Source organism: Pseudopodoces humilis, chromosome 7 (genome assembly GCF_049639895.1).
Source record: "Pseudopodoces humilis isolate 2021_Gansu_Grassland_sample_001 chromosome 7, ASM4963989v1, whole genome shotgun sequence".
In the NCBI taxonomy this organism is placed as follows: Eukaryota; Metazoa; Chordata; class Aves; order Passeriformes; family Paridae; genus Pseudopodoces; species Pseudopodoces humilis.
Genome location: NC_142206.1, coordinates 57,662,201 through 57,675,886, shown reverse-complemented (window position 1 = coordinate 57,675,886; position 13,686 = coordinate 57,662,201).

Sequence of the window (13,686 nt, the reverse complement as noted above, 5' to 3'; positions counted from 1 at the left end):
TATATCTTTCATCTGAAGGGCCAAAAGGAAAAAAAAAAAAGCAAACCAAATATAATTAGTATTTGGAAAAATATGACACATTGAGATAAATTAATTCCTGGTGTAATTCACTGCACTGAATTTCAGCAGGATCCTGTTGGAGCTTCATCTGGACTGATTCTGGAAGTGGTGACTGCAAGAAAGAAGATACCAGTTTCCCATGTATCACAACTGACAGGTAAGTTCATGCCCCTTCTCGTCCCTGCTGCAGAATCTTATTTTGCATTTTATTTTTTTAAATACATGGGGCCTGATCCTTAAGCTCTTCAAGTAACTTGGCCGGGAGTCTCTGGCATGCAGCTGTTGCAGGGAGATCTTCAAAAGGACATTTGCTTCTTCACAGGTCATAACTAAAAAGGCTCTAAATGAAATAGATGCTTATCTTGAGAATCAAGGAGAAGTTGGAGCTGAACCAACATGCAGTGGATTCGGGATACACCTTTCTGTCTGCTCCAGTGAGGCATCCAAACAGCCAAATTAAAGGGAACTCAATCTGATTTCCTACGAATAGGACTACTTACATGGATTTTAATTTTTAAGTGGGAATATTCTGGCTTTCAAAGAGGGAATTTGGGAGCAGAGGTATGAGAAGGCTTATTTTCAGAAGTGGAGATGCTGCAATCTATTTATGGTTTTTATCATAAACCATGTTTTCCATGCATGGGTCTAAACTGTGCCCTTGGTTACTGAGTGCAAATCTGCTGATTTAAATGGAGTTCATTGCAAGTGGGAACAGGACTTAGCCATCATTTTCCTCTGCTGTCTAATCACTGTAGTCTGAAGAAAAGCAACATATGTATAATGGTAGCTGAGATGCAGGAGGGGTGGAAGCTTTCTACCAATGAGAACCACATTAAATAATTAATTCCCAATTGCCTTTCTACATTAGTGCTTTCTGCTATAAAAGCTGGTCAGCTTTGTAAGGCCCCAGGCAATGAAACATTTGGTGCATTGTCAGTCCAAAAGTGGAGGTAATAGATATCCAGAGTGGCTGGAAAAGTGCTGCTCTCCATCCTGCCATTTACATATTCCAGCTGCACAGCCTCATTCCTTATTCCTTCCTTTGCCTCACTGAAGTTTGACAGGACAGCCTCCCTTCTGAGCTGCCTGCTGAAGAAGCCAAAAATGTATTTATTCTATCAAAAAAGAGAGGAACTTAACATCTGAGTCCAAGAATGGAATGTACACAGTTGGTCCCTCTTAGCAGCAGATGAATCTGACGGGTTAATAAGGAAAAAACTGAATTTCCCCCTCCTTCCCCATTTGCTCCCCTTGCCCCATCTGCTGGTCCCCCAAGCCCAGCCTGTCACCTCAGGTCACAAAGGGATCTTTTGGGCTCCTATGTCATTCACAAGAAAGGTCTTGCCATGAGAAATGACTTCACAAAACCTTTTGATGTGCAAGTCATCAGAGGCTGCTCCGCTCACCTTCTGAGATAAAGATACCTGTGCGTGTGTGTATGCAGCTGAAGAAGAAAAGGAAGTGTTGGAATAAATTGCCTGGGGAGGTGGGAGATTCTCTGTTTAAAAACAGGTCTAGACAAACATCTGTCAGAAAATACTGACATCTATTTGATCTTGTCTTGGAGCTGGGGGAAAGACTGAATGGTGCTGTCAAGTCCTTTTCAGCCCTGAGAGAACACAGTTATACACATATATTTATATCTGCTCAGATCTGTGTATAAAAATATATCTTTCCACACTTTCAGGGTGTCTTTGGTTGCAATGCAAGATGTAACCAAAAATATGTATTCTATTACCAGTTGTTAAAACCAGGTGGGGCAGTGTTCTTTATCTCTTTCATGACCCATCCCTCATAACTGGGGGATCTCTTCTGTTAATGGGCCAGCTGTTAAAACCAGGTGGGGCAGTGTTCTTTATCTCTTCCCCACCCATCCTCCCTCCAGGGGGATCTCTCCTGTTCATGGGCCATTGAGTCTCACTGCAGGACTGATAAAATGACATCATCCCTTTGGGAGATGCTCCACCCAGGGGGAGGAGCCCAGCATTCCTACCTGGATATAATCTGAGACTGGGAACACCACAGGAGCCTTTCTCCACTGGATTCCCAGAGGAAATACCGGACCCATCTACACCACTGGACCTTCAGAGGAAAACTACACCCTTCCACAGGATCACTGCTTCAAGAGAACCACATCTGTCACTGCAGGGGGACTGCAGCCACCTTTTCATGGACAGCTACCAACACCCTGACCAACAGGGTGTCAGGTTGTATCCCAGCTCTGTCAGTGGTGTCTTTGGTACTATTGCATTTTTATTTTCCTAGTAAAGGACTGTTATTCCTATTCCCATATCTTTTCCTGAGACCCCCTTGATTTCAAGATTATAGTAATTTGAAGAGAGGGGGGTTTAAATTTTTTCCATTTCAAGGGAGGTTCCTGCCTTCCTTAGCAGACACCTGTCTTTTCAAACCAAGAAACAGGGACAAGCTGTCAGCCTCTGTGACAATTTGAGCCAGTGAATCTTGTAGGTTAATTACACCCAGCTTTGTTCTCTCTTGGCTTCATCAGACCTGAGTTCTATTTTAGTGTCCTTTGTGTCCTGAGTGGATCACATCACAGTGTCTAATCTACTGACTGTGTTTTTCTCCCCTCCCCTTTTTCTCATGTTCAAGTGAAGTTCCATCAATTCTGGGAGGTTTCTAGCAATTCCACTGAACTCCCAAAGCACATCTGTGGATGCTCATGGGGTTGCACTTCTTGAGGTAAGGCTGTGGTAGTAGAAGCTTATCTTTATCATCAGTTGTTACAGGTGGGTGCTTGGAGAAGTTGTTAGGCTGACCATGAGGATGGCACGGAGGCTTTGGGGGCTTTTATGATTATTTTTGTACACAATCACTTTCCAAAGCATTCCTCTGCTTTAAAGACAACGTGATCATGGCTGCTGCTGGCACTCCTATAATTTCTTCTCAAGCATGTAGACCTCAACAGGATGACCGAGCTGCAGGATGCAGCTTTGAGGAGTGTGTTGGCAGCTCACTTGTGTTTGTGCATGGAGGACTGGGAGACATCAAGGGCCAGGACCTGTGATCCTTTACACAGCTTCCAATATTAATTATAAATACTTCCATTAAAATTCATTTGAGAGGGAGTTTTATCACTGTGATGCTTCCCTAAAGATGGAGTCCTGTGCAACTCGGCATTGGAGATAGAGTGGTAGAAAACTTACATTTCAGGGAGGTGAAAAAGGGTTTGGAGGGCTGATGTGGAGGAAAATGTGCAGCAATTATGCTGCCCCCAGAGCACAATTACACCAGTCAATGCCAGTATTCCCTTGACATCCTGGTGTGTGGAAGCAGGAGGTGCAGCAAGCTGCAGAAATCAAGCACTACAAATTTGTAGCGGAAACTGAACTCTGAATTTCTGAAGCCAAAAGCTGGGATGAGCCAGGCTGCAAAGGCTGAATTTTAGCCTTCATGAGGTTTCAGAGGTGACTTCTCTTGCTTATCCACCTTATCCTTCTAAAAGATCTTTGTCCCCCCCTGTAGCAGAACCCTCTGTAACCACATTTGTGATCTGATGTCCTGGCTGAAGTCACCTGCTCCTGCAGAGTGCATTGGTGCAGCAGTGACCATGGGGAGGACACATCACTACTTCTGCCAAGACCACAGAGAGGCAGAAACCTTTGTCCTGGGGACAGGCAGGGGCAGAAAGCCCTGACAGTGCCTGAGAACAAGCAAGCAGAGCTCATGAGTGTGTCCCTGGGCAGGGTTTGAAGAGCAGCTGTGAATTAAGTTCACATTTTGGATGTACCTTCCTGGCAGAGCTGAGCTCTCCTGGATGTTCATTCAAGGACTGTGAGCAGCAGGAAGGAGAAGGTGAATTATGAGCTCCTTGTGTGCAGAAAACCAGAGGGGCTCTTGCAGGGTGTGCCGTGTCCCAGCTGATGATGAGTGTGGTGCAGGTTTTGACATGGGGACAAGGAATTCTTTGCAGGCCAACCCCTGGCAGGGCTCGGTCAGGCTGTGCAGTAAAGGCAGGGTGAGAGAGGGATGGTGACTGTCCCCTAGAGCCACATCCAAGAGGAAAGAGCTGTTTCAGGGGAGTAAATGAGCACAGACTGGCTGTGAGCACACACGAGCTTGATATTGGGACAAGGTCTCCAGCACATGATGCTCTCTGCACAAGGGTGATTGAAATCACTCATTTTACAAAGGGGCCTTGTGGAAACACAAAGGGCTGAGATGGGCTGTTCCCCTTTCTTATCTCACCCTTTAGTATTTTAAGCACCACTTTTCCTAAGGTCTGCCTGCAGAGGGTGGGGCAGGCAGGACACCAAAGGAAAAATTCCTGTCCAGCGAGTGCCTGTTTGCCCTTCCCGAGTGGCACATTTGCATGTGCCGGAGGCATCAGCCCTGTCAGATGGCCTTTTGGGGGTAAGGCAGAGGAGGGAGGGGGGATCTACCCCCCATTTTATTTTCTACATTCCTTTTGCTGGTGAACCATTACCACAGTGGCTGGGCTGGTTTTCCTGATGGTTCTCAGGTTTGTTCTGCAGCCAGAGCTTCTGATTCTGTCTGGCCACATGTTGTATTTGGCTGGTTGTCTCTCTCTTTTTTTGTTGTTGTTTTTTTAATTTTTTTTGTTTAGTTTTTTTTTCTCTGTGGCATTTTAATATCTCACAACTGGAACTTTAACCAAGGGATTACAGGTCTGTAAACAAATAAGTGTTTTACAGGCAAGCTTTAACACAGGTACCAAGGAAGAACCCCTTGTAAAAGAGAGTTTGGGGAAAATTTCTTGAGCATGGGTAACGCTTTTAAAATATTTCTTCCAGAAAACCAAGGTATTACAAACAATTCCTGAGCTAACACTCTAGTAAACCACCAGGAATTATTCAGCTAATTAAAACTTTAAAATCATTTCAGGGGAAACTAGAAGAGAGTGAACCATTAATGACCTTGATAAGTTCCTACAGTGATGAGAGAAAATCCAGGTGCTTTTGGATGGGTGGTTAGAGGCAGTTCAGCTGTAGGGAAGGAAAGAGAAGATACAAAAATCTTTTATGTTAATAATTTGTTTCACACTCTGGTAGAAAAAACACTGGAAATGTATCCAGGGTTGTACTGGAACTGTCTTGGCACAGTAGGTCTGGCCTTTTTATGGAGGTTAGTGAAAGCACTTCAGAGCTTGCCTCCGGGAACTGGGGAAAGCTGGAAGGTGGGGATGATGCAGCCAACAGACTCGTACAAGGAGCAGGGATCCCTTGGCAGGGAGATCACGAGTGGGCTTCTCCTACTGTGAACTTGTGTAAAAGCAGTTTTAACTCAAATCCTTTCCTTTTGATGCTCTAGAGTAGATATTTTTCCCTTCATCACCTGAGAGTTTCCATGTTCTGTTCTCCATTAAAACCTCCCATCTGGTAAGTTCTGGGGAGCTTCTTTCCTGGCAGGGTGTCTTCCTAACCTGCATCCATGCTCTCCTCCCTGGCACATGGTGTGGAATGCATCAGCAGGTGCTGGAAGAGTGCAAGGGCACAAGTCAGGAGTGACAGCAGCTCAGAGACCTTCTCAAAGGCTGGTTTGGGCAAATTCCAGCCTGGCCCAAGGGTGAGGACTCCTCAGCTCAAGGGAACAGCATGGCCCTGGCTCTGCATGGAGCTGGCCTGCTGAGGGATGGGCTGAGGCTGTGGAAGGTGCTTGGTTACAAGGACTTCAGTACAGTGGTGAAACAAAGCACAAGGGACAGCAGCGTGGGGGTGGATTAGCTAATTAATGCTCAGCTTGATTAAGAAGCTGGAGCCAGGCATGCCAGCCCTGCTCTCCTCTCCTGGTTCTGACCCCTCTCATTGTGACTGTGACATGGGGAGCCACTGGAGTCCACTATAGGAAAAGTAAATGTTGTTTCAAACAGAGAATGGCTTATTCTACAGCAGAACAGAGGCTGCATTCTCTTTGAGAGTCCACATTGAGCTGAGGGGATTTTAGCCCACCCAGATGCCAGTGAGGCTGCTCCTCCTGGCAGGCACAAGCCCAGGTGCCAGGTGTGCCACCCTAAACCCACGGGTGACGTGGGGATGTGTGTGGGGCTGCTGTGAACACATCCAGTGGCTGCAGAGATGGTCCATCACCTCCTCCCTGCAAGCAGGTCCTTTGCTGGTGTTTGGGCCAGTTTTGGGCCAGGTGTCCAGGGCAGGATGGAGCCCTGGGGTGCCAATGGAGCTGTGAGGGGCAGGATGCAGCTGGAGCAGGCGCAGAAGCCAGCGATGCTGGGGGAGAGGAGGGTACAAGCTCTGCCCTTCCCCACTGGAGCTGTGTGATCCTTTGTATAATCCCTTTAGCTTCAATGGCACCATGGTGATTTACAGCACTAATGCTTTGATCCTGAACATGATGGACCATGGAACACAAATTAAAATATGAGAGATGAGTGCAAAGCACAAGTTTCCATTTGTGGCCAGCTATTTTGTGAAGACGTGACTGCAACCAGGTGTGAAGATCTTGCAGAAGATGAGGGGAAACCAAGCCAGTCCAAACAGATTTGTTAGAATGTGAATGGGAGCACAGCAGCGTAAGTGCTATTAATAGGATTTACACAGATTAGTAAACTAATCTGTGCATTTCAGATTGGATTTCATATTATGGAAAAGAAAATTAAGCCACATACCACACAGACTTTCCAGGCAGTGATTTGTGAGTGTGATGATGTATTTGCTGGTAGAAGTGGCTGCTCAGAAAAGTTGTGACAGATCTGTTGGGTGGGTCAGTGACACTCACTGGGAGCCCAGGAAAGGGGACAATGTTAAAGGATGCAGAGCTGTGCTGGTGGGTTTGGGAGACAGACAATGAAAGGCACAGTTTATTTAAGGAATGGCTCTTCAAATGCATTGCCAGGAGGTAAAGAAATTTCCAGCCTTGGCTATATCACCACAGATAAAGAGTTGTCCTCCTGAATCAAGCAAAATGAGAAGCTGTGGCTGCCTCATTGATGGAAGTGCTCAAGGCCAGGTTGGATGGGGCTTGGAGCCACCTGGTCACATGGAAAGTGTTCCCACCTATGGAATGAGATGAGTTTTAAGGTCCCTTCCAACCCGAACCATTCCATGTTCCTGTGAAAAATGGCTTTCCCTTCTCTGTACAAAGGCTGAAGAGGAACAGAATTGGTCAAATGCTACTGAAGTGGGGAGGCAAAGGGCTCCTCAAAGGGAAGGGCAGAGTTCTACTGCTGTGCCCTGCTCCTGGTACCAGTGTGCAGGAGGTGGGAGGCATTGGCACAGCTCAAGGAGAGATTGAGCACCCAGGACAATTCCGAGCAGTCATCTGTGTAAGCTGAAAGTTTCATAGCATCCAACAATCCATTATACATATTATGTATATATAATATAATATGTGTTACATATGAAACCATAATATTTAACATATGTAAATATAGATTATCCATTTAAATATATATTTTATATAAATGAATATGTTTGATTGGTAGGGTCTGGCCTCAGTATTTTGCCTGTGCCATTCCAGATGGGGAAACCCCAGCCTGGCTGTACCTCTTGCCACAGAGGAGGGAAATGCTGTTGCTGTTGTACTGATGGGGAAATGTATATCCAGATTTTTAGGGACTGGACTTTTGGTTCCAAGTGGTTAACATCAGCTAATCTTGGGATAGTTACAGTCCAAGCTGTCCCTGAGTAGGGCTTGAAAAATAAAGTATAACCAATCTTTCTCTTTGTGCTTCCTGTTATTTTGCAAAAATATAAGTATTTGGAACATTTAAACACCCATTATAGTCAGGACTGAAGGAAGACCACTATTAGCCTTTCAAATTTCTGTTTTAGGCCAAAACTTTAAGAGGCAGAATGAGCTGAGCAGCCCAGTGATTTCTCTTCTTGCAACACCTTGTTAATTTACAAGAAATAAAAATCCCAAAATTGATTTAGTTTGTCTGGGAGAACAAACATTTCAGATTTCTCTTGTGCCAGAGCTGAGGGTGGCAGCTAAAAAAAGGCACATCAAGAAGGTTTCTCTCTTTTCTGCCTCCTTCCCCACAGCCCTTGAAGGTTCCTCTGGTCCTTGCTATGGGTGATAACTGAGCTGAAAACCATTTGTTTCAACTGGGAGCCATTTGCTTTGTGATAATTACAGGTACACCAAAATGCAGTTTGTATGCAGACATGTAGCGAGGTGTGGTGTGGAGCAGGGATCTCCAGTAACCTGCCATGGAATGATCTGTGCTGCCAGGAGCAGGATGCTCTGGAAATCCTGTGTTATACAGGGATGTAGAATGAATTTGCTTGAATTCCTTAAAAACAGAACTGCTTTTACAGTGCTGATTTTAGGAAATGCATTTTTATGTCATTTTTGAGGGGTTGTTTTTAGGTCAGTGAAATGTGTCTCTAACTTGAGTTATACAGAGTTGTTTTATTTTAAAAATCAGCTATTAGCTTTACTGATTATACTGCAATAGTCTAGAAAATTAATTCAGAAGCATAATTTTAAGTTTATGGAAATTTGGGCCCCAGAGGCAGCTTTGGAATATATTCTCTTGAATTTGTAGACCATTTATTAATTTTATTTCTAAAACTACACCTATTTTATACCCTTGTTTATTTTCCTGAAGTGTCTTGTTGCATACAGTGCTCTCAGACCCAAAGGCTTGGAGAGCATGAGGCAACACCAGATTTAAGATAAAATGCAGATAGATAGATGTGATACACCCAAATTTATATGTATTGTGTCTTGGGGACCTTCAACATCTCCAGATTTATTTCTATATTTTAAAACCAGGAACTTAAGAATGAAGTTGAGCAGGAAGTTGTGGCCATAACCCCTTTGCCTACTTCCCCTCTCTCACCATCTACTAAATATTGCAAAGCCTGTAAATTGTGAAAGTTGACAAATCAGAGCATTGCTTAAGCAATGTGAGACCTGAGGCCAGGAGGTTCCAATCCTGCATTACCTGGGATATATCATTACTGACAGACTTGTTGGGATTTGATTTCTTCCGGCTGTAAAGCGGGATTATCAAACGACGTCGTGCCAGCCTCGTTTCCTTTGATGACGTGATGCTCTGCTTGGAAAGGGAAGAGCCATCAGATGTGACACAGCTTGGCCTCTGCCAGCCTTTGGTGCTGCTCCATGCTCTGATGAGCTGGGGAAATGTGATCTGGGAAAAGTCTTTGTAGGATGGGTGGGAAATGGTTCTGAAACTGTGATTGTCTTGTGGTTCCAGGTCAAAAACACCACGGTCTCTTGAGCAAGGGTTTCTACTGAGCGTGGCTTTAGGCTGTGTTTGCAGGGACATCTTGGATGTTGGAAGAGGGTGTGCCTATTAAATACAGATAAACTGATGATTCTGCACAAGTTTCACAGGATCCTGAAATGTGGGATCTTGTGGTGCCTGTGCTGGAAGTGGAGCTTGCAGGACAGGAGGCACTTCTTTCACTGGACATGGTTCTGATAAAATTTGAGCAGGAGTGTTCTGGGCTTAGATATAGCTCTCCTACTGCTTTCCAATGTTATGAGTATGTTCAAAACAGCTGCTTAGTTCACATTCATTTATTATGGCTTCTAAAAAGCCCATAATAATTGAGAATAGTTAAGAGCTGAAGAGAAATAGGCTCCACCCTGTACTTTAATCTGAGGGTCTGGTCCTGCAGGCCATCAGCAAATGACTATTCCTTGTTTGTCATGAGCATCATTCATCTATAACAAGACTTGCTTTCGTAACCCAAACTGATTAAGTGAAAAATATTCAGATTTTGGTGAAGAAATCTGGAAGGAACAGGAGCACTTGTCACTAGGTACAGGTAAGCAATGCTTGCTGCCATTATTGGGTAACAAACAAACAGCTGGTCAAGTGGTTTTATTTGCTGGGGCTGACTTTTCTAAAGGAATGTGATGAAGCTCTCCTGGTTTGAGGCTCAGGTTAACTTTGCCTTTGGTTTGCACAAGAGGAAAAAACACAGTAGCTACAAGAAACTGAGGCCAGAAGGGGTTTACTGAGACTGCTGAGTGTAGCAGGAGGTGCCAAATGTCCTCCTGGCACATCTGTACTGGGCCACTGAACTGTCCTGGAGCCATGGAGGGCTGGCTGTGTGATCTCTGTCCTCAGACCAGGCACCTGCAGCACTGCTGGTCAGTGCAAGACAGCTGCCTGGAATGTGCAGCATGCCCTGTGCTCCTGGGAGCGCTTCCAGGCCCTCCCTGATAAAGCCAGACCTCGAAATAGGCTGCTGTCAACAGCCTGCTGCCAGGTACTGCTGTTTTTGGAAATCCTGGGTCCTGCCTCATATCAAGAGGTCTGCAGGGTTGAGGGGAAGATGGCAAATGAGAGCATTTTCCCCTGAACAGCTCCCTTGGAATTTATCTGGCAGGTCCTGGGGAGGTCACAAGAAGAAAACAAAACATGGGGAAGATGCCATAGGGGCTCAGGTGAAGCCCCTCTGTGCTCACTGACCTGGAGGCTGGGCCTGCTGTGGTTTTGCACCCTGTCCTTGTCCTGGTGGGCAGATGTGTAAAAGTGAGTCTTACTTTTCTGGCCTGGAGTTAGCTGCTTTCTTGGCAAATCTGAGGGACACCAAACCCTAAGGGTGACATAAGAGGTAAAAACACCTCAATGTTTTGGAGCTCTGGGGAGAACACCACTACATTAGTAGGGAAGAGGAGGAGAAGTGCTATAGCAGCCCTCAGAAGCTGATGTGACTCCCCACAGAGGGGAGTGTGACGTGCCTAAATCCTTCCACATGCAGGTGGTGTCACTTCCCTAGAGCTTGCAGCTCTCTCTCTTACTGATACTGCTTGTGCCTGCCTCCCCTCCAAGAGCAGCACTGACAGGGCAGTCAGCCCCCACTGCCTCTGCTGCTCTTCTGCCACAGGCTCTGAGCAAGTGGACAACACACTTAGCAGCAGCAATTCAGAAACCTGAACCTGTCTGTAGGGCAGTTTTTGGGACAGGCTCTAATATATATTGCCTGCAAGAGGGAGAAGAGGCTGCACTTCTTGCACAACTTCATAGTGGACCAGAAAACAAAGATTTTTTTTTAGTCTTAATCTGGTCAGTGCTTGCTTCCACCTGCATGTATACAATACAACAGATAATGTTTTTTTAATACAGACAATGTCTATATTTGCATGTGCATTGTAAATGTGCTCGGGATTGTATTGAGTGTTGTCTTTCACAACTGCCTTCTGATTCCCTGGCCTGCCTTGGTTTGATTAAGCAGCAGTAAATAGCAAAATCCCCAGCATCTCCCTAGGACATGAGTAATGTCTAAATTGTCATTTGTTCTAAACATATGCTTTTAAGAAACCACTGACTTAGGACATGCAAGAGCATGCACAGCTCAGGCTCTGGACTAACCCTTCCTCATTCCCCTGAGCATTTTTCCCCCTCAGTTCCTTGGTCTTGGTGTGAGATGAGTGAAACCTTTCTCAGATTGCCTTGCTCTGGAAGTGGGTGGCTCTGGAGTCCTCCAGGGCCTGCATGTGCCTCACCCTGAGCTAACAATCCCAACAAGGACAGTTTTTTGGAGGCTGGATGCTTGGGGGCTCAGGGATGCTGGTCCAGGGACAGCCCAGTTATCAACAGGGCTATTGGTGAGAAGGTGGCTGTAGATATAAGAAATAAATGAAAGAAGCAAGCTCAGCTTTGGTGTCAGCAGCAAATCCTCCTGCTGCTGGAGCATCGGGGTGGGATTTGGCTCCCGAGGAGGTGGCGTGAGCCAGTGGGCAAAGCAACAGGGGGAGTCAGAGACCTGGCTTTGCAACCTGCCTGTGCCACCCACCGCCTGCATCGCCCCAGGCACATCACCTCCCCTCCCCTCCCTTCCCAGCCTGCTTTTATTTCTGTGCACTGCCTCAGGGGAGGGGCTGCGTTAACAGGCAGTGTAAGGGGTACCACGAACACCGAATTCTCTGCCTGTCAGCCTGCAGACTAGGAAAGAAAATGATGCGGTGTAACATTCTGGGAGTCCTCTCATAATGTAGGGTCTATCACAAAGCACTTTGGCTGCCACAACAAAGCTTATTGATCAGCCTCAAGTATTCCAAATTGTGTCTTTCTGCCTGAGAAGTAGCAGGATGAAGAATCAAAGCACTTACACGGGAGAATATCGTACATGAGTTATTGAGTAACCATCAGCACTGCTCCAGGGCTGCTCCGTTCCTCTGGACTGCCTGCAACTTCTGAACATTTTATCTCTTTCCTTCAGCTTTTGCAGGCGTGTGCCAGCTTCCGTAGCGTATAAACTAGGTGCTATTTTTATTGAATCTGGCTTTAATGCTGTAGATTTTTCACACGTGCGCTGGTTTTTATTGTTGGTCTCATTCCTGAACTTTCTGGCACCTCTAAGTGTGAAATCGGTTATGTGCACGTTGCTTGGCAGATGAATTCCTATTTCTGGGAATCATTTTCCTTCTAAAATGTATTTTTATATTAAAAATATGATCTGTATCCATATACCGGCCTAAGATTCCAGCCCAGAGATTTCTGCAGCCAGAGATCACCACAATGGGGGATGCAGCCTGGAAGGAGACCTCTGCTTTCCAGGCCATGAGTATTCATATTAAAATCTTGTTTTACTGACCCAACCTCTGCCTCTTGAAGCAGGAAAATCCCCTTCTGATCCAGCACCAGGGAAAAATCAAGACAAATATAGAGGATAATAAGTGCTGTCTTCCAGAATTGTCTCCCTTCCCAGCTTGTCTCCCTGCTAGATCAAGAGAAACCACTCATCTCCCTGAGCCTTCCTACTATCAGCTCCATCCCAGCTACTGCCTTGGCAGCCCCCCTTCCTCCCTTCCAGCATCCCCAGGTCCTGTGTGAAAGGCAGGGGCTCAGAAGGGTCCTGTCCTCCCTTTCTCCATGTGTGCAGAGGCTGCCAGGGAAGAAGGAACCGCGGCTGTGTGTGGTTTTCTCGCCCAGGGTGACCTGGAACACATCTGCGAAGCCCTCCAAAGTAGCAGGAATGCGCTCCGTTAGGACATGATTCATCCTGCATACCTCATGGGTGGCTGCTCAGGGAGAATTTGGCCATTTGCATACACTGCCGAGACCTTCCGCTTCTCTCAAAGCCCTGCACTCCATCCAGAGCTGCATGGCCAGAAATCCCTTCCCAGAGCCTGCCTGGAGCCAGCCCGGCAGCGGTGGTCCCGGAGCTCCTCACCCTGTCTGCACCGTGACCCACGGACCAAGGAGGTCGAAGGATGGCTTTGGATCCTCAGCTCCTGCTGAGAGCAAAGCTGGGACAGCGCTGCTGCCCCGGGATCAGTTTGGAATTTGGGATCTGCAGGGCAGGAAAACACCATCACGCACCTCCAGCTCAGGGAGAAGCGAGGCACGGCAAAGTGAAGCGCCGCCAACAGGACCCAGCTTCTGGGAAGGAAACGGGAATTGGGCAACGAGGCAATTTGCTTTACCTTAGGGATGCTCCTGGGTAAGTGGATTTATTTTGGCAGCTGCAGAGTCGGATTGGCCTCAAGCAGAGAGGGGAGATGCTCCCCAGGCCGGGAGGTGACTCCCTGTGCTTTGCCACTGAGCTGTGAGGAGCGAGCAGCTGTGCTGAATGGGAAAGGTGAAAAACACCAAGGTAATGTCAGAACATAATGGATTTCATGTTTTTAAATTATCTATAAAAATATATATATCTATTAAAAAAACTCTGTCAGACGTCACCTTGCTTCCTATGGCCTAAA